We start from the raw sequence: 21803 nt of genomic DNA on the forward strand, positions 1-21803 counted from the left end.
CATCAATCCGGAATGAATGAAACTATCAGATCGGACTGCTCCTAGAGCCTAAAGTGGTGTGAGGTGTGATCTGTGCATTTCTTATTTATTTTTTGGAGTAGAAGTTAGAAGATTGATCCAATACTCCTAAAAATGTGTAGCGTTCTAAAACTTTTTTAATATTTTTTCTTAAGTGGAGTGATTGTGTCCTTCATTGATATCTTGGAATTATCTTAATACAATCACTATTTTGTAGTTGAATTTTTAAGAACTTTGATTTTAATTTGTTTCTTAAGCTGATTATTAAGACTTTCTTAAGGAAAATTATGATATTTTCTGCAATAAATCTTCTAAATCCACAGTTCTAGTCTAAAGCAATTGAGATTATTCCTCCCATTTAGTCCTCAGAAGAAGTCAAAGTAACAATTACACTTTGTTTTGTTTTATTCTAGGCATGTCTTAGAATTTCACGATGATGATGAAAACCAATATTTATTGAGTGGTTAGTGTTGTTAGCCACTGTGCCTGATGCTTTTCAATATTAGCTCATTTAATCCACCCTGACTCTGTGAAATAGGTAATAATATTATCCCTATTTCATAAAGGAACAAATCAAGACTTTGAAAGGTTATATAACTTGCCCAAACACACCTAATTAGAAAGCTGTTAAAGTGATCTTTAAAACTGTCTGTCTTAAACTATAAGCCTTGTCCCATACTGTGTAAAGAAACAGAATTGTAGTCTTCTTCACCAGATTTTTCAAATGAAATTTATTTAACTTTTAAAGAGTACTTTTCATTTATGTCTTCTGTAGTCATAAGCATCTCATCTTCATGATGGTGTCTGAAACTACAGCCTAAATATAATTAAAAGGGTTGTTAAGAAAATGCTAATTCCAAATAGCAGTAAGATTACTTAGTAATATAAATCTTTCCTGCTTCTCTCAGATCCACAGTTTTAATGTCATTAGTCAGAAATATGCAGCATCTGAGGTCTTTGTCCTATGTGCTTGTAAGAGACTTGAAATAAAGGAAGCTTTTCATTGCTGAGAGGGCTGCACGAGTGTCAGGCTGGTCATTTTTTAGGTTACAGGCCGATGAGTTATAACAGTTCAACTAGAAAGTCATTGCCCAGAGCAGTGTTCAAAGTGGTGGATTCTATGATATAAACTGGCAGAGTGACATTAAAGCAAGTAGGGTCCTTTTGGGGAGGAATGTAGTAGAAAACATGAAAAACAAAAATGCACTTTGAGACTCTCTTGGACTTGATGGAAGGCCACCCACGCCAGTCACCTCCTAGCGTAACTGCACAGAAGGGAGCACCCGCCTTGTGCATTTGCATCTATTTCATGTTCCTTTTTTTGGAGTAATGTGATTTAGCACTTGTGTCTGCTGGATAAAAAGAGTCTGATTAATGTGTGGCACTTCCTGTTATAGCATACACACCCGTGTAAGTGATGGAAGACCCTCACATAATTGGATCTGAAATGAAATAAAATGATGAAAAATTTAGCACAGCCTTTGTCTTTATCTGCTACAGTGGGGAGAGGCGAGAGGTCAGGGTACTGGGAAATGATGAGGGGCATTTTATAGTCTCTGCTGGTAAAAATTTGTTTAACACAATCCCATGATTAAAAAGAATGTGCGTCCTGCTGTGGCACCAAGGTACAAGAGAGGGAATAATAAATTGGTGCCATTGACAAGATGTCATTTGTTATCTGCTTTAAAATGCCAGGTCATGTCATTGTGGTGAAATATTTTCTCTCTTGATGTATGTCTTACAAAGCAGGTTCAATGTTTGGCACTATTCTATTTCAATAAAAGAAAACAGCTTTTAATCTGGAAAGCACTGTCAGCAGGAGCAAAATAAGGTCATTCAAGACTCTTATTTGGCCATTTCTCCACAACCCTCCATTAGCACTATATTTCAATAGCCCAGTTGGTCCAAATTCTTTCTTTAATTTATCTTTTGAGGAGTGTAATTATCCATCTGCTCTCTTGGCCAAAGGCAGGGAGAAAAAGGGTTTTTAGATATTGCAAGGTTACAAAAAGGCCAAAACCTGGTAACTGCACATTCTTATGTGCTATACCTTTGTGATTGTTAGTCTTCATAATTCCTTCTCTCCAAAAATCTCGGAATACAAGCATAGAAAACAAAGATCTCCCAGATTATAGCAATTAAAAATAAGTGAAGAGAATTTTAAAAGACAGGAATAGAGAAAAATATGAAAGTTATGTATTTGTGGGCTGTAATACTGTTGCAGTGATATATAATTTAAATTACTATGAGATGTGAATGAAGGAAAATACAGGACATTAGAAGACTCAGTAAGTTTTTTCCATTTTTCATTTGTCCACATTTTCAGTGTAAACTCATGGTGACCTTGGACAGAATATGGTATCTTGAATTACAGAACCATCTCTTCACTGAGCTGGAGGAGCAAAATCTGTGTTGGATGTTGGGAAAAAATGACCCAACAAGTGAGTACATAAGGAGGTATCTTATTTCTTGTTAGGCGTCTCTCAGCTGAATACTTTACACAAAAGTCAAAATTACAAGCTTCAAACTATAAAACCAGATAAACTGAGAAAGAGCAAAAATAGCTCTGACCTACTACTGTGTCACAAAAGAAAGTCACTATAGATGTCCTAAGACCTGTAGGGTGTTAGAAGAATGGCTTTTGCATATAACCCAGCATGAATATTTGTCTTAAGGATCCTTGGATATTTTTCCAAATGACTTTTGAAATGAAAACTGGTAATTTTATGTTTATCTGCATATCTAACAATAGAGAGGCTTTCAAATTGTACTCTTTTTACACACAAGGATACCATGGGGGATATCTCAGAGATTTAGTGAGGATTGTTATAAAGAGATGAAAAGGTAGGCTTACAGACACCCAAACCCACTTGAGACCAAATGACAATTTTCTGTTGTTGTTGATTTCATTTTTTAAAAAAGGCATTGTTCTGCTGTTAAAACTAGTTTGGAAATAGAAATCTCTTTACCAGAAATCAGCTATATAGATCAGTGCTGAAATTCAAGTGCCCAGAGTAGCCAGGCCAACCACTTTCCGAACCAGACGGTGGAGGCGCTCTGTCTGAATGGAGCTACTCCGCTGCAGCTCACTCTCATCAGACCCAAGTCCGCATTTACCAAAACACCGTGCCAAGTCCCATTTTTCAATAATAGTTTAAAATTTCAGATTTTATTTATGTGAAATCTTCTGAGTGTTTAATACTGACAAATGTTTAAATTATGTATATACGTATAAATATACATATATGTGTATATATATGTGTGTGTATATATATGTATACATATATATACACATAATATCATGCAGGCCAAACTAACAATGTCTGTGAATATTATGTGGCCACCTTCCCTTTGCTATAAATTATTTTTCAAAATACAGGGGTGTATATCTTCAGAACTTTTTGTAGCAAATAAATTATATAGAATGGATTTGTATTAGTATTATCCCATTAAAAAACAGAAAGCATTGAAGAGGATATTACAGGTGAACGGAAATCCAAGTGAACTTATACAACCTCTAGTCATTTTCAGGAACCCAAAGAGAAAAAGGCAAATTATTCACCTCAGAAATACCATCTTCCACAAGTTTAGCAATTGATGGGAAGGGCAGCATAAGCAAACAACTAAAGGATAAGAATGTTCGTGAAAGATACCTGATCTTAAAGGACTTCTGTACACAGAAGAAAAATCTTCCGTATGGTATTGAATATATCTAACTCCCTCAGAGATTGCATTTAAAATGAATTTCCTATGGTGGTGGCAGCTGCTCCCTCCATTATAGTTAAAAATATCAAGTCTCAATGTTCCTTCTATTCAAAATGTCTACATAGTTAACTAATTTAGGTGAAAGTAAAACTGTGCTGAATCCATGCAGTAATTCTTTAAACTTGTTAGTGCTTTTAATGCATAAGAACTATGCATATCTATTTTTAAAAGAAAAGAATTTAGAGAGATTTCACGCAATGAAACATAAGTTACAAAGAAATGTAGACCCTAAAGGGGTTGTACTTTGAAAATATAAGGTTGAATGGTCAAATGTTCTTTAATATATCTTTAATGTAGTTTAGTAAAAATAATAAACTGTCTCTAAATTCCATAGCAAAACAAAAGGCCAACCATGTAAATTATAGAGAAGGGATGAAATTTGTACAGAAGACGCCTGATGTGGCAGAATGATTTGTTGAAACATCATTAACTTGGATTTTGCTCAGATTTCTATAAACATTCTCCCTTTCCAATTCCAAGAAGATGGTCAATGCTATGTTTTCTTCACTTGGGGGCTGCAGAGTAGTCAGGTGCAAAGGAGATATTCCTAGCCCCAAGAAGCTAAGTGCTCTCCTAGGTTTTGTTTGTAAGAGTTATGGAATTGTCTCAGAAGGGAAAGAGTGGAGAAAGCAAAAGTTACTAAATAAGAAAAGCTTGGAAGAAACTCCCTTCCAAAATTTCCAAAAGGAATAAGAGTTTTATGAGTCCCGCAGCATCCTGGAAATGGCAGTATCTCAGTGTACGACTACGCCGTACACACAGGGAGGCTGGACACTTGAACCCAAACATCATGACCTTGCAAGTCAACAGAGCTTGAGCTTGCCATCTGCATCGTTAAGACTAAGCTGGTCGAGACACTGAGCACATTAGCTATGACCAGTGTAGACTGAAAACCAGAGGGCCCTCCCTCAAGTGTTCTCCTGCCCACAGGAATCTAGTGAACCTTGTTCATTTGTCTACACTTTTCATCTTTATATCCTTCCCTCCCAAACAGTACTCAGTTAACTGCAGTTTGGCTGTTGACTTCAGCCTCTCATTAGCACTGCTTTCACTAAGATGGCCAACAAGCTCTCTGTGGCTAAAACCAAAAAACATTCATCGTTGAGGTATTCTTTGAATTGCTACTTCTGATATGGTCTATAGTTCCTTTCTTCTTGAAATGCTCTCTTCCCTTGCATTCTGTGATAGTGTGGGTGTGTATATGTCTCTTTTTTTCTATCTGTGGATAATCCTTCATAGGTTCCTTTTAGGGTTTTCCTTCCTCTACCCATTTCATAAAAGCCTTCCTTCCTTCCTTATGCTAACTCTCCTTAGCACTGTATTCTCCTGGGCGATCCTACAGTTTCAATAATCATCTGTTTTTCATTCATCAATCATCTCAGTTTAAACATTACTTTCTCCAAGATACTCTTCTTGACTCTCTCAGTCTAGATTATTCGCCCTTCTGTGTGATCTTTTAGAACTCAACCTTAAAATATCATGTGTCAGAGTATACTGTAATTATTGTCTCCCATACTAGACTATGAACATCTCAGTACAAAAACTAATCTTGTTCACTATCGCATCCCCAAGAATAGCGCAGTGTCAGACATGTAATAGCCACTCAGTAAACATTCACTGATTTTGAAAAAGTTGATTGGAACAGTGGGACACCTTCAGTATTTCTCTGTCCTCCTTCCATGGTTTGTAGAGGGATAATATCTTTAAAACTTTTTCATTCTTGTTAGATCCTAGATGATGCAAAATCCTTACACTCCTCCTCTTCCTATAACTGAAGCCATTTAATTCAGTCATTCCTCCTGTGTCTAAGATCAGCCCTCAGCTTACACTGGTTAGAGATGAAGTTTTAAGCGTGATAATAGAAAGGCAGGAGTGCAAGGACGAAAGAATCTTAATTGTACTAACTTTGCTCCCTGGTTTGGCATCAAATTATTCCTTCAGCTCTACTAACTTTGCCCTTCTGCTTCAATTTTGAAAAACTTGGCTCTGCCTGTCCCATTCCTGAATCTGTGTCTTAGCAATGACCTAGTGACCCAGTCTCTGTGGAACTGTCCCTGTCTTGTTCTTGACAGCCTCTTTCCTACAGATTGGAGGCTGCTTAAATATCATTTCCTCAGGGAAACCTTCCGTAATTTTGTTGACTAGGTTATATTTTCTTGCCATATGGTCTCATAGCACAGAATGGTACTTATTCAAAATAGTCTTACAGCAATTATACTTATATAATTATGTAAGTATAATTAATATTTGTTTATCTCCCTCACTAAACTGTTGGCTCTGTGAAGGCAAATATCATATCTGCCTTCTTCACAACTCTTATTTTGAGTCACTGGCATAGGGTCCGGCACATAGCCGACATTTAATAGTATACAAGTAGTGAATTAATGAACCCAGTCCCTTGGGTTCCTTCGGCATATTTCCGTCTAACGCGTTTCATAAAGGCCAGCTGCCTGCTCTTCCCCCGGGTCTTCGCCTTTGGATCTCCACCCACCTACTGCTACTCTGGACCAGTCCAGTACATAGCACTCACTGCTTATCTGAAACATAGCCTTTTGGTGCCACACCTCTGGGTGTGGCTTTTATCTTAGCTTCTAAAGTTTAATTTCTTTCTTCATAATAATCATCTAATCCCAGATCTTGGACCCCCTCAGACTGCCGTATTCAGCCACAGTTATCCAAGTTCCATCTAGTTTTCCCCTAAATTGAGACATATTGCTTTTGTAGTTCAAGAGATATTGGATGTGGTTTGACCCAAAGTGCTGCTACTCCTGGGGTCACATTTCACATTCCTGCACATCGAGAAATGCCATGATGAGGCAAACTAGGTGACTATTTTAAGCAAGATTTCCAAGTAGAAAGCCAGTTTAAAATGTCCCCATCCATCAACACAAAGTAATAATAAACACGCTAATGTCTGCAGAAAGAATTAATTGACAGAGCAAACACAGATACAGAGATTTCAGAAAGACAGAGGACTTCTGCATTCTGTGTACAAGTAAAATTTAGCCTTCAGAAATCCATGTTCAAAAGGCTAATATTTCAGAGTGGTAAGCTTTGAAAAAGTGAGCAAAGACTAAGTGTGAGTGAAGATATGGCCAGTAGTTTATGCAGCTCATGTTAGGCTTACAGTCTTTTTTTAGCAATTAAGATCTATATTAACTGGAACCCGTTCACTTGTACTAAGAAGCTATAAACTTACCACTTCTCCCAGCATTTGTATCTCTACATCAAGGCGATAATCTGCCCTATCTCTGGTAGAGATTGACCAATATGGGACATAAAGACATGCAATTACCAAGTGCAAGTTTATGTTTCTTTGAACTATGGAATACATAAAATGTACCTTTTTATTTTATAAGCTTAGATTTAATAAAACTACTAGGTTTTCTAGAACTTAAACCATTCCTCTGGGCACTTAGTGCTATAAAGCCTTATTTCTGTATCTTCTCTTGACAAAAGGGATCTTCACTTTTAAAGAGAGCATTGCTTCTGTAGCTTTTTGAAATAATGACCTTGAAGAGATTTTTAACATTTAAAATAGCTTAAATAAAAACAAATAAAGTAATCACAGATTTTATCATTATCTCAGAAAGATTTGAGAAGTCTGCTTCTTCCTTAAGTACCTAAACAGTTCATTATTTATTTTATCTCCTCAGACGTAGGCTGACATTTGCATTCTAATGTTTCCAAAGGTTTCGGCACACACAGGCATTCCTAGACAAAAATATCTTTTCATAAATATATCATTATACAGTTGAAACTTGCCTCAAAATACCTCATTTTGTCTACATACCTGTGAGTTGGTGTACAAGTATTTCTGACCAAATCAAAGGTGATGTATAAGTGAGATTTTTGTGATCACAATAAAAGTATGTATGCCATGATAAGCTCATTGCCTGCAGGGATCTTATAGTGAATGCATTTACTAATAAAAAGACAGCTAAATGAGTGGCAACTTTGTTAATAAACACAGGCCATGTTTTCATGTTATTTTCCTACACTAGGAACTTTCAGTAGATAAAAATAAATAGTAACTATATATCAACATATTGATTCTTTGTTCACCAAAGTTAAATAAAGCTTTTATTTATTTATTTGCTAAATGTACCCCCACATATTTGGTGCAGGTGGTACGAAGATTCTAATGATGTGATATGTGGTCACTATTAAGTAGCTTACGTTACAGTGGGACAAATAACTTTTCATACAATATTATATAATTAATTTAGTCATTTTAAATAAAAATTGGAAGCGGATTAGATTAATTGCAATTGGAAACTACATCACAGAGAACAACCTTGAAAGATGTAATAAAGAGAAGGACATTTTGCAATAATAATAGATGACATTTATTTTACACATTATTTTTAAGTACTCTGTAAATATTATCACTTTTGTTTCTGGCAAAACTTCCATGAGTTAAATGTTACTTTCCTCATATTACAGATGAGGATCTTGTCTTAAAGAGTTAAGGTCCTTGACCAACACCCAAAATATCTTGCTGCCAACAAGGTCAGAGACAAAGTTTGAACCTGGGTGTATCTGATCGCAAAGCCTGCGTTCTAAATTTCTGTATTATCTTGACCCCTCTGAGGAGAGATTAGGAGAACAAAAGTCATCAGGTAGATGGGTGAAATGAACACCTGAAAACAGAAGCGGGTGTGCCTGGGGCGATAGTGACTGAGATGCCTGTGTGCAGGTGTCCCTGTGTGGACACATAAATGAAAGCGTCCGAGGACAAGAGCACTCAGTGAAGGCCAGACACTGCGCTAGGGTTCCTATGCCCTGGTGATCTGACCCAGGCCCATTTCTCGGACTCCGTTTCCTACTATCTTCTCCCTCATCTCTGATGATTTTGTTTTTCTTTTAGAAAGCTAAGCATCTAAAAGAAAGCTTAGCTTTCTTTTAGAAAGCTAAGGTGGTAACCTTTGGCCTATAATACTAACTCTCTTTTCTCCTCTCTTCCAAATCTAAGCTGCTTCCTTCTTATCGTTCAAATATGGCCTCCTCAAAGACACTTTTTATTTAGAGTTACTCAATCTAAAGAAGATCTCTCCCTTTCATAAAAACACTGCTCCCACCCATCCCTCTAGCTATGATATTCCTATCCTAGTTTTCCACAGCATTCATCACTACCTGAAATAACTGTGTTATGGTTTTAATGTTTATTGTCTTCTCTTGCCTAGTAGAATGTAAATGCCATGAAACAAGGGCCTGCTCTGCTCTGTCCACTACTATACCTCAGTGCCTAAATGCATAGCAGCTGTTCAATAACTATTTGATAAAAAATAAAAGAATGAAATACTGAGTCTAGCATTCTCATTAATTTTGGAATCAAAGCCTGTCCTCTGAACAGCTCGTAGGTGTTTTTATTCCTCTCCTAGGGTACTGATTACTCTCAGTCAGTCTACTTATGTGATTGTGTGAATTATTAGATTGCAACAGCCTTCAGGCAGTGACAATTCCTCTCTATCCCCACAGCACTGGGCATGCTATCCCTACACTCCCATTGGATTGAATTTCAGCAAATAGACATCACTGAGAGAGTGGACAGAATCTAGCAAGCAGTACAGAAAGTCGCTTGAAATTATGAGTTATAGCCACTAATTTATAAAGGTTCTTGGATAGGTTGCTGGAAGGACTATGTTAAGATATCTAGAGTATTCTGTAAATGTATAAAAATACTTTAGAGCTATGAATACAAATGCATAGGTGTGATGGTAATAAGAGAAATTTTCAAACATTAGTTATTTGCTCACAAACAAGCTAAGAAGGAATTAGTCTTAACAGGTCTAAAGGAAAAAATACTCCCAAACTCTCGAAGTTTAGCAGAATATGTCACCCCAGAATAAGTTACTTTGACATAATGATTATTTTGTGCTAAAGGCAAATGAGACAAAGGAGTTGCAAGAACAGCTCTCTGCCCACCCCCTAATTGCCTAAAAGCAGGACACAAAATTTGTAAAGGCATCCCTCTTCCCTCTCTACCAGGAACGACAGAAGTTAATCACTGGAGACAACTCTAGACCCTTATCGCCCAGAGAAGGCACCAGGGGAAAGGGGAATCTACATAACAAACCTAAAACTAGGCGTTATCCACCACCAGTTTCCCCATACATTTGCCTCCTCTCAATTTGCTGCCCCTAGAAGCTCAAAGTCCATTTCCTTTGTCTTGTTCTTTTGTAAAAATGCTATATAAACCCAAGCTCTAACCACTCCTTTGAATTACTTGTTACTAAGTGCTCCCAAGTGTATGTGTGATGCACATGTTAATAAACTTCTGTTTTTCTCTTATTAATCTGTCTTTTGTTAGTGTTATTTGCAGGACGTCAATCAGAAAACCCAAGATAAGTACAGGAAAAAGATTATTTTTCCTCCCCTACAATCATTTTAATTTAAGTACTGAATAAATATGTTTGAATTGAGTAGGTTTTGGTTATCTGACAGTTTATCTCTATGTGGACCCATCGCTCTGTCTCTCTGTCTCTCAGTCCGTGATCTGTCTCTTTATCTACCCATGCTAGGTAATGAGTGTTTATAGTTTCAACATTTTTTTAAAACTATATTTTTAAAATATATTTTTGAGGCTAAAAACTTCTGAACATGGGTTATTTCTTTAATTATTATTTGTAAATCTTGTAATGGGTTAAAATCCCAATGTTGTAAAACTTTTAACTGCTTCCTAGAGAAATATTTAGAAAATACAAAATGACTGTTGATAGACACTGAAGTATGACTAAGGTAGTTATTACATATTATTTTGGTTCTTTTTTGTGTTAAAATCTAATTTACTATTTATGTTTATTTTCTTCTTAATCTTTTCTAATTTGTATTTTCATAACTTTCCTCTTCGTCTGAGTAGAACTTTCAAATAATCAAATAATATTTGCTATATCACATGTTTTGGAGTCTTTGAGTTAGAAAGATCTGAAAAAAAAACCCAAGCTATGCCATTCGCAGACTGTGTAACTCAAGACAAATTTCTTAATCTTCAAATCCTTGTTTTATACATGAAAATGGTAAGTACATTCAAAATTCGTTACAGGATTATATCAAACTGAGTGAGTGATAATATGTGAAAATGCCTATCCCAGTACTTGAGCATATAGTACACCTACAAAGGCATCAGTTTTCTCAGAAAAATAGCCAACACGGCTATGATTTTCACAGAAGATGTCAGTCACATTCAAACCTACCTCATTATATGTGGAGGAGTCCTGCTAAATATGCAAACTTCAGTTCATAAAGACGTGCAGAAATTTGTAAAATGGTTTGTCTTTTACTATAAGAGATTGTGCCCCTTTCTATATTTCTCCTCTAAAATCCAATTTGCCTATATAAAGTACAGAATATGTTAAAGATAAGGGAGGTAGAAGGTTCATTTAACTCTTGTAAAAATCCGTGATTTGAAAAAATGTCTACTAAGGCAACAACATGTACTTTAAAATAAGACTAAAGATTTTGCTTCTAGGATTGAGTGAGCACAATCCACTCTCTATAACCCACTGAATGCAGCTATGGAACCTAGAAAGAATGGATCCGACAGTCATTTGAAGACTGTGAAAAGTAAATAATGATGGGAAGGTTAAGGCAGAAGACCAGTATTCCAAGTACTAGTGCCCATCAGTGAGTCTACCATTATTTTCCCTCTGGTGTTACCCAGCCTGAATTCAATGCATCCTGAAATCTGGAAGAGAAAATTAATGCTGAGAGATTGCTCCAGTAAAAATCTGCTGATCCAGCTTGAAGAGCAAGAAAGAGATGTCCTAGTGCTCAGAGAGAGTAAGGAAAGTCACTGATTTTTTTCTTTTTCTCTTCCTTGTCTCTGTTCTTTTGCGTCCCAGGACCCAAGGGATCCCATGGAAGCAGTAACAACATGGGCTACAATTGTAAGGAAGAACATTAATCTCTGGAAAGAAGGTCTTCCTCACTATCTATGGATCTGAGGTCCTTAGAGGAAGAGGAATTTGCCCATTGACTTTGTTTTCCCACTTTTAGTCTCAAATGTAGGTGATGTTACAGAAAGTGTGCAGCAGATTGGGGTAAATTGAGACCCAACTCTTGGCTCAAGGACAAGATAAGGGGAGATCCAGAGAACTGGAATATGCCTGGACAATGGGGCAGAGAGTTGAACTCAGAATACTGACCCCTTAAGCTTGTTTATAAACTCACCTCTGAGCTGAACATGAGTGCATATTCCTCCAAACAGCACACATAGCATTTGAAAACTGACTACAAGATAGAACATCACTCAGGTCCCAGACTAGGTGATGAATGTGTGGAACAGATTAGATTTGAAATAGTTTGAATAGTTTGAAATACTACAAACAATAGTTTGAAAACTAAACTGATGTTAGAATCACAACTCACAGGATGCTGTTTGGAATTTGTAGCCTGAACCCAACTGGGTCAATTGTTTGTAAAACAAATATCTTTTTTATTTATCTTTTTTTCCAGTTGCTTACAAAGCAAAATATCAACATTCTCTGTAGATGTTAAACAAGACCCAGAGTCTTATAACATCAAAATGTGTAGAACACAATCCAAAATTACTCAGCATATGAAGAATTGAGAAAATGTCAACTGGACTAGGGAAAGACAGTTGCCGACACTGAGATGACACAAGTATTGAAATTATTGGACAAAGACTTTGGATTTCACTAAAATTGTAAACTTCTGCTTTGCAAAAGCACTGTTAAGAATGAAATGACAAGCCACAGACTGGGAGAAAATGTTTGCAGACACATATCTGATAAAGAACTGGTATCTAAAATATACAGAGAACTCCTAAAACTCAGCAATAAGAGAACGAACACACAATTAAAGTGTGGGTAAAAGATCTGAACAGACATCTCACCAAAAAAGATATATGGGTGGCAAATAAGTGTATGAAAAGATGTTCAACATTATATGTCATTAGGGAAATGCAAAGGAAAACAACAATAAATAACCAGTACACACCTATTAGAATGAAAATCCAAAACACTGACACCACCAAAGGCTGGCGAGGTTGTGGAGTAACAGGAACTCTCATTTGTTGCTGGTGGGAATGCATAATGGTCCAACCACTTTGGAAGACAGTTTGGCTGCTCTTACAAAACTAAATATACTCATTCTCTATCATCCAGCAATCGTACTCCTTGGTGTTTACACAAATGTGTTGAAAACTTGCATCCACACAAAAATCTACATGTGAATGTGTATAGCAGTTTTATTCATAATTGCTAAAACTTGGAAGCAACCAAGATGTCCTTCAGCAGGTGAATAGATAAACTGTGGTGCAACCACACAAAAGAATATTATTTAGTGATAAAAATAAATGAGTTATCAAGCCACAAAAAGACATGGAGGAAACTTCAATGTATATTGCTAAGTGGAAGAAACCAATTTTAAAAGACTACATACTGTATGATTCCAACTATATGACATTCTAGAAAAGGCAAAACTATGGAGGCAATAAAGGATCAGTGGTTGTTAGGGATTTGGGGGGAGGGAGCAAAGGGGATTTATATGGCAGTGAAACTGTTCTGTATGATACTATAATGGTGGATACATGTCATTATACATTTGTACCCTAATGTAAACTATGGACTTTAGTTAAAACTAAATTATGGACTTAGTTATATATTATATATTAATAATTATAAATATTAGCTCATCAATTATAACAAATACACTACACTAATGCAAGATATAAATATAATGGAGATTGAGTGGCAAGGGGATATATGAGAACTCTGAATTTTTTCTCAATTTTTTTCTGTCAACTTAAAACTACTACCAAAAAAAGTGTATTAAATACTTTTTAAATGATTTAAAAATTCAGGGATCTTGGGCTGGCCTGGTGGCATAGTGGTTAAGTTCACGCTCTGCTTCGGCAGCCCAGGGTTTGCAGATTTGGATCCTGGATGGGGACATAGGCGCCATGCTGTGGCAGGCATCCCACATGTAAAGTAGAGGAAGATGGGCATGGATGTTAGCCCAGGGCCAATTTTCCTCAACAAAAAAGAAAGAAGATTGACAATAGATGTTAGCTCAGGGCTAATCTTCCTCACCAAAAAAAGAGAAATTCAGGGATCAAAGAGGAAGTCTTAGGGGAAATTAAAAATTATTTTTAAATGAACAAAATTGAAAATGCAACATCTTAAAATTTGCAGTATTCAGACAAAGCAGTGTTTAGAGTAAATATTTCTAAATACTAGTAATGAACATATATTTGGAGCTATTACGATAGTATTACAGTAGGTCTTAAAATTGGGTAGTGCAATTCCTTCAGCTTTATTCTTCATTTTCAAAATTGTTTTGAACATTTTGCCTTTTCATTAAATTTTAGAATTAGCTTGTATATACCCAAAAAAGAAAAAACCCTGCTTGGATTTTGATTAGAATTGTGTTATAGCTCAATTTGGGGATAACTGACATCTTTACTGTATTGAAATCGTTCAAACCATATACATGGCATGTCTTTCCATTTATTATTGTTTTCTTTGACTATTTTCATCAGTGTTTTGTAATTTTATTCATAAAGTTCCTGTACATGTTTTCTTGGATTTGTATGTAAGTATTTAATTTTTTTACAGCTATTGCTAGTAAATATATATATATGCATATATACACACATGTACTTATATATATACACTTACACATATACTTATATAATATTTATATAGTACTTATAATATGCTTATAATATAATATAATATGTATTTATAATATAATATGTAAGTCACTTACAATTATAAATAACATATATGTTATATATATATATATATATACACACATTTTTTTTTTTGAGGAAGATTAGCCCTGAGTTAACATCTGCTGCCAATCCTCCTCTTTTTTGCTGAGGAAGATTGGCCCTGAGCTAACATCCATGCCCATCTTCCTCTACTTTACATATGGGACACCACCACAGTATGGCTTGATAAGCAGTGCTTAGGTCCACGCCCTGGATCTGAACCTGAACCCCGGGCTGCCGAAGCGGAGTGAGCAAACTTAACTGCTATGCCACTGGGCCAGCCTTATAATACATTTTTTTGCATATATGCAAGTTAACTCTAAAATTGAATGAAAATGCAAAAGAAATAAAATAGTCAAAACAATTTTGAAAAAGAATACAACTGAAGGATTCTCACTGCCCAATTTTTAAACTTACTATATACCCAGTGTTATTGGCAATGTGTTATTGACAGGCAGATAGACATATAGATCCGTGGTACAGAACAGAGAGTCCAGTGATAGATCCACACAAATATGACTAATTGATTTTTGTCACCCATTTAAAGGTAATTAAGTGGAGAAAAGATAGTATTTCAGCAAATGGAATAATCGGATGTCCAAATGCAAAAAATTGGACCCCAACCTCACACTTTACATAAAAATTAGTTCAAAATGGATCATAGCTCCAAATGTAGAATTATAAAATATTTAGAAAAAAATAGGAGAAAATCTGTGTGGCCTAAGGTTGTTTATGACAAAGGATTTGTTAAATGCCTTGTGGACCTGCCCAATAACACCCAGTCCATTTCAAAGCAGGATTTTTCCAGATCAGCACTTTTCACCTTGGGCAATTTTGCCCCCATAGGAGACTTGTGGCAATGTCCGGAGTCATCTTCAGTTGCCCCAATCTGAGAGCGTGTGTGCTGGGAGGGGTGGTGCTGCTGGCATCTACTGGGTTCTACCAGGACCAGGGATGCTGGGAAACATCCTACAATGCACAGCACAGTCTCACCCACAACGATTCTCTGGTCCAAAATATCAATAGTGTTGAGGTTGAGAAACCCTGTTCAGATGGGCTTTTTTTTTGTTTTTGTTTTTGTTTTCTGCATATGTCAGACACTTGAATAATCATTTTCCATTTGTCTAATCAGAAGGAAAAAATCTCTTTATTGATTTTGTTTGATATGGACAACTTAAATAACACAGATAGTTTTGACACTAACAGGCATTTTCAGCCAGCATTCTAAAAATGCTTTTGATTTAAGTTAAAATAGTACCAGCCAGGCAAAAGCATAGATTAACTTGATTTAAGTTAAAAACAGCCAGGCAAAAGCATAGATTACAAAAATTGAATGAAAAATTCTTGGTTCACTGCCAGATATTTTCAAACAAAAGCATTCATTTCACTGGTTGCAGGGAAACATTGATGGCTTTCAGACCAGTTATCACTGCAACACTTAAACAGTTCAGGTGTTTTACAGACTTTTGTTACTGGGGAAAGCAACAGTCATAGCAAGGGATGACAGAGGCTCAGGGAAATCACACATCCCTAATGACTCTGTTCCCACTTAGCACAGGTCTCTGGTGAATTCTTTGCAAGGATTCCAGAGCTCAGGCTTTTGATCTGGAGGGGAAAATCCAGGCGAGGGCGAGAAGCTCCTCTATTTGCACAGCTCTCGTGAAATGTAACATTCCCAATTTGGCCAGAGGTGTCCCAGCAGGAGGGCTTCTCTTACACAGAGTGGCTGTAAACCCACACGTGCAGGGCTGGTTTCATTGGTTTTCTTTGGGAGGTCTCTTGGGGGCTTAAGACAATTAAAGGGCTAATTGGCTAAGCTTTGCCTGTAGGGTGTTCAAGCTAGTTTCTTCACAGCACAGTCACCATCGACCGTGTTTTCTCTTTCAGTCTCTAGGTCTATCCTCCAGCTTGGACAAGCTGAAAAGCTGCAGCGTCTGAAAGCAGCATGTTCTAACTCGATGGGAAAAGGGCTGGGTAGTTGTGCAGTGTAGTGGTGCTGAGAACACCAGGTGTACCCTCTATGGCAGTGATTCTCAAGCAGGGGCGGTTTCGTCCCCTAGGAGACGTTTGTCAATATCGGGAGCTACTTTTAGCAGTCACAATTGGGGGGAAGACGCTACTATCATTTAGTGGGGAGAGACCAGACATGCTACTACTAAATATCCTACAATGCATAGGACAGGACCTCACAACAAAGAATTATCTGGCCCAAAATACCAATATTGCTAGGGTTGCAAAATGCTGCTCTCTGGGCTCATTCATCTTCACAAGTATTGCATAGATTTTCACAACTTGTGTATCTTCTAATAGTAAGTTATGTGGGTCATACCTTAGATGAAAGATCTTTAGAGATGATGTCTTCAAGAATGCATTTGTTTTGCAATATCTATCAAACCATAAACCCTTTGGAAATATTTATGTTGCTTTCTTAATTGTCTGAACAGGCTTAGAAGGAATCTTTTGCAGTCTGGTTGAAATTTCCAAGTCCAAGGCTCTTTTTTAACTTGTGTTTAACACACAGCTTCCAGTTTCAGTGCACAAATGTTTAAAATAAAATATATGCCTCATGTTTACTTGTGATACAAATGCTTGAAATTTGAACATATTAAGTGATTCCTTTGGAATACTATTATAGTGTTCTGCTTCATTCTTTTCTTGCACATATCTGGAGAGATCACATGCTCTTATATTCCATTTGTCCCTGAATAACCAGTGTCAAAAGAAAAAAAATTCAATATTTGGATTGTGTAGAAAGATAAAATTAATCATCGACTCGATACTATTTTAACTTAAATAAAAATGCTAGAGTCAAATTGTCACTTGAAACACACATCATATATCTTATATGATTTTGCCAAGCATTTGCAAGACTTATGAAACTCTCCAGTGGTTTGTAGCCATTTAAGTGCAGCTCAGCTTGCTTTGTTCCTAGGACATTGCTTTAATATAAGACTAAATTGGAAATTGACATTTAACAGACTTATTTTAAGAATGGTATTATTCTTTAAGAATGGTATATTATTATTTGGTATGGTATTATCAATGGTACGGTATTATTATTTAAGAATGGTATATTATTTAAGTATAGTGTAGCAATTTGTTAAACTGTAATTAAGTGCATAATAAGATTTAAAATGAGTATGATCTGTAACGGATATGGAAATGCCAATAATGCACCAAGCCTGCAATGCTTCAGCCTGCGAACAAGGAATCAATACCAAAGTCTATTCGAGCATTGAAAAATGGAGACTTGCATAATTGTTCAGTTAATTTAATAAATGTAGACAGCTGACCTAGATAAATCAAATAGTAAAGAACTCTTTTACCTCATTAGCATTTTTGACCTGAATTATCCAGATAATTATTCCAATTTCCACATCACTTTGACCATATTGACAGTGTGTCTTTCAGTTTTTCATGTAAATGCATTTCTTCTGTCCTGCTCACAGCCGAGCAAGGTGTGTGTCCTTTATGATGCAAATCTAGCCTTTCCCTGTTTTGTTGATACTTTTTGAGATGCTATCATTTCTGTTTGTATAACCTTTAACTCACTGTAGATAATTTGACCATGATGATGCCAAGAGACCTATTTATGCATTATACAATTCTGAGTACAAAACATCTCTTTGCTATTCTGCGTTATTTTTTCTCCATTTATACATATAGTTTATTTGATTTTCTTCAAAACGTGCCTTTCCCTTTCCTTCACTCCTAGAATTTCTATTCAGTAGGTAAAACTAGTTTATTTGCTCACCTGGTTTATAACTAGTTATGTAGCAATGTTGAATTCCTGATGTTTCAATCTTCTATTTCACACTGCATAAACTAGTACGATTCAGTTTATCCACATCTAATCAGAAAATTCTTATCTTGAATTAACTTGAGATGAAAGAACATATTATAGAAAATAGATACTATTGTAAGTGCAGCCATCATTTATATTACTGTTACTGCAAAACCAATTGGGTCAAGGGGGGGAGGGGTATGAGAAGAATGGAGGGTAAAACTGAAGCATCACTTAATTATTTTCATGGCTTTATTCATCCATCGTTTATAATATATAAATAACAATTCATTATTCCGCTATAGATATTGAAATTATTTTGCATAAGGGAAATAATAGAACTGAGAAGCTACAGAATCCTGAGTCATATTTGCCCGCCATCACTCACCATTTCACTGGTGAATCCAACTCTTGTTTATTACTATTCTCTGTAGTATTCTTTTATTTTCCATAGTCATGTGTATCTATACAACTTTTTTCTTTATTCTAAATTTTCAAATTCTCCACTGTTGTGATTTTTTAATTGCAATTACCCTTACACCATTATATTAGTTAACTATTGTTGTATAACGCACATTCCCTAGATTTAGTAGATAAAAAACAACCATTTATTATTACTCATAAGTCTACCAATCAGCTGGGCTGTTCTGCTAATCTGGATTACTTGACTGGCTCATACGTCTGAGGTCTGCTTTCAGGTTTGCTGGGGCCTGGCTGGTGTTTGATTGCCTCACTCACAAGTCTGAAGGTTAGTTATGAGTGGTGAAAGCAGGAGACACTGGGCTGCATGATTCTCATTTACAGCATGTTGGCTGACCTTGTTCACATGGCAGTCTCAGGGTTCCACAAGAGGGAGAGAGAAGCAAGCAAGGGTTAGAATTCACACAGTACAATTTCTGTTGCACTCAACACAAATTATAAAGAGAGCCCAGATTCAAGGGATAGAGAAATAGATGCCATTGCTTGATGTATGGTCTGCAATGTTATATTGCAAATAGGGTATGGTTATAGAAAAAAGATTAATTGTAACTATTTTTGTAAGTGATATTCCACAGTCCACTTCCTGACCACAGTTCTTTATATCCATCCCATTTGAAGACCCTTAAACTTCTCATCCAGTTATGGCATTAAGATCAAAGCACAGGATCTCATGGTCTACATCAGGTCTTGATGTTGCTCTTACATACAACTTATATGATACTTAGCTCTCCATATGATGAGCCAAGAACTCAAAAGATGAATTATTGGAACCCACACATGCACTTTACAAAGGAGGGGCAGAGACAGACTAACTGTAAGAGCCAGTGGCACCCAAAGACAGACAGAATGAGACTCACGTTGTAGTCACTGGTCTATAGCAATTCTGAAATTCTTCTGGAAAATGTCATGGCACCTAAGTTGGAGAAGGAGTTTATGTGTATGTGAATTTTTGTGAGTGTGTGTGTGTGTGTGTAGGCAACTGTACGATATAAAAAAATTTTTTCACAGCAGTAATTCTTCAGAAAGTGTACTGTATTGTTGTCAGTAATTTAATATTAGACAGGGAGATTTAGGAAATACAGATGAGCAAAAACTGAACATAAAATGACCTATGTTTGTGTCCTCCTTTAGAGGTAACCACAAGTAACATTGTATATGTTTTTAAGCCTTTTTAAACTGAATTCGCTTTTCATCAAAAATAAAAAAATACCAAAGTACAGCAAAGTATATATGGAAAACATAACATACAAATAGACAATCTATATAATTTTATGTAAAAATATTTTTCTGTTTTAGTATAATAGTTTGCTCCCATAAATTATATTACTTGTTAGGAATGATAATATTTGTCTAAATAGAGTGGATATTTTGCGTCATCCACATATAGTCATTGATCTCTGTCAACTGAATCTTTAATTTTACATTGTCAGGATTAATAGCTTTTATATTCTCTTCTGTAATTTGTTTAAATCTTGTGTGGAGTTTTTGTTTTTAATTATTTTTAGATTGATTATAAATTTGTAGAGAATCTTTGGCCTTTTATAAACAAGCAGGGAGATCAGTCTGAAGGGAGTTGAGTGAAGGAGTGTGGAAGAATGTTTGCAGGCAAATTTAAAAAGTAGCCACTGTCAAAATATACAAAACCTTACAGATCGTGACATGGAGCTTAGGTTTTATTCTAATACACAAATAAACAATGGAGCAGTTTGAAGGGGACATGCATGTTCACAGTTGCATTTATAAGGAGAAAATGATGGGGGAGGTACAAGGGCATTGGGGCATAGAAGCAAGAAGATAGTGGGCCATTTAAATAGTCCATTGATGAGATGATAGTGTCTTGGATAGGGTTGTAGTTCTGGAGTTTTTAAGAAGTAATTGGACTCTGAGCATATTTTCAAGGTAGAGTTGAAAAGATTTATTGATGAATCAGGTGGGAAGTATGAGAAAAGAGAGCAGGTAAGGATGACTATAAAGCTTGTGCTCCAAATTAGTATATGAATAAAAGTACCACTTTTTAAGAAGGGGGACTTAATAATTAGAGGGATTTGTTGTTATTATTATTGTTGGTATTGGTGATATTGTCTTAAATTATCTTGTGTTTTCTTGATACATGTCTTTTTCCTCCAGAGTCAGTTCTAATGTTTTCTATCTTGGTCTCTATATTTCAGGCTTCTGATTTACTTTGTACTTCTGGGTTGATTTTTTTTCAGGTAGCTGTTATGGTTTTCTCTCACTCCTACTTATGTAAGTTTGTGTTCAGCCAGATCTCTCCCATAAATAGGAATGTTGACAGGTATTTGGTGTGAGTTGACATGGCTTGACTATTAATAGATGTTGATTAAGAACTGAGTGGTCTGAGAAACCATGAATGGATCTGACTTTGCTCTGGAATGCCAGAATCCTAAATCTTCTCCAAGTAGTTCTTTCTATTTCTTGTTGATTTTGTTTTTTTGTTGTTTTTTTTACCATATTTTGGTTGGTTTTTACCTGAGGTTAAAAGCCAAGGGCATGAGGATGAGGTGAAGAAGTAGAAAGGGGGTTAGAAGTTGCCTATTGGTACAGATATTTGTCTGACAGACTTTCAGTTAATGCTTTTTTTTTTTTTTTTGCCTCACTTCTCATTACTTTTCTCTGTACCTTCTGATCTCAAGCTGGAGCATATCTTTGTTTCTGAATAATCGATAGGTTCCTGTTTGAATTGAATCCTAATTTGCAAAATTATTTTCCTATACTTTTGCTTATTTAACCTAACTTTTCAAATTTATCAAGTTTCTCATGATATCCTTTCATTATCTTTTTAATATTTACAGTGTTTATGTACTAGTTTTCACTCTAAATGTTATTTAATATTTTTCTTTATTTTGTACCTGCTTTCTTTTTCTCTTGATCACCTTTGCAAATTTATCAATTTTATTCATTTAAAAAAACCCTACAACTATTGGATTCTTTAATTCATTCTGTTGTATGCATGTTTTCTATTTTAGTGCTTTCTGCTCTATATTTCTTTCTTCCTACTTT

The sequence above is a fragment of the Diceros bicornis genome, chromosome 8 (genome assembly GCF_020826845.1).
Source record: "Diceros bicornis minor isolate mBicDic1 chromosome 8, mDicBic1.mat.cur, whole genome shotgun sequence".
In the NCBI taxonomy this organism is placed as follows: Eukaryota; Metazoa; Chordata; class Mammalia; order Perissodactyla; family Rhinocerotidae; genus Diceros; species Diceros bicornis.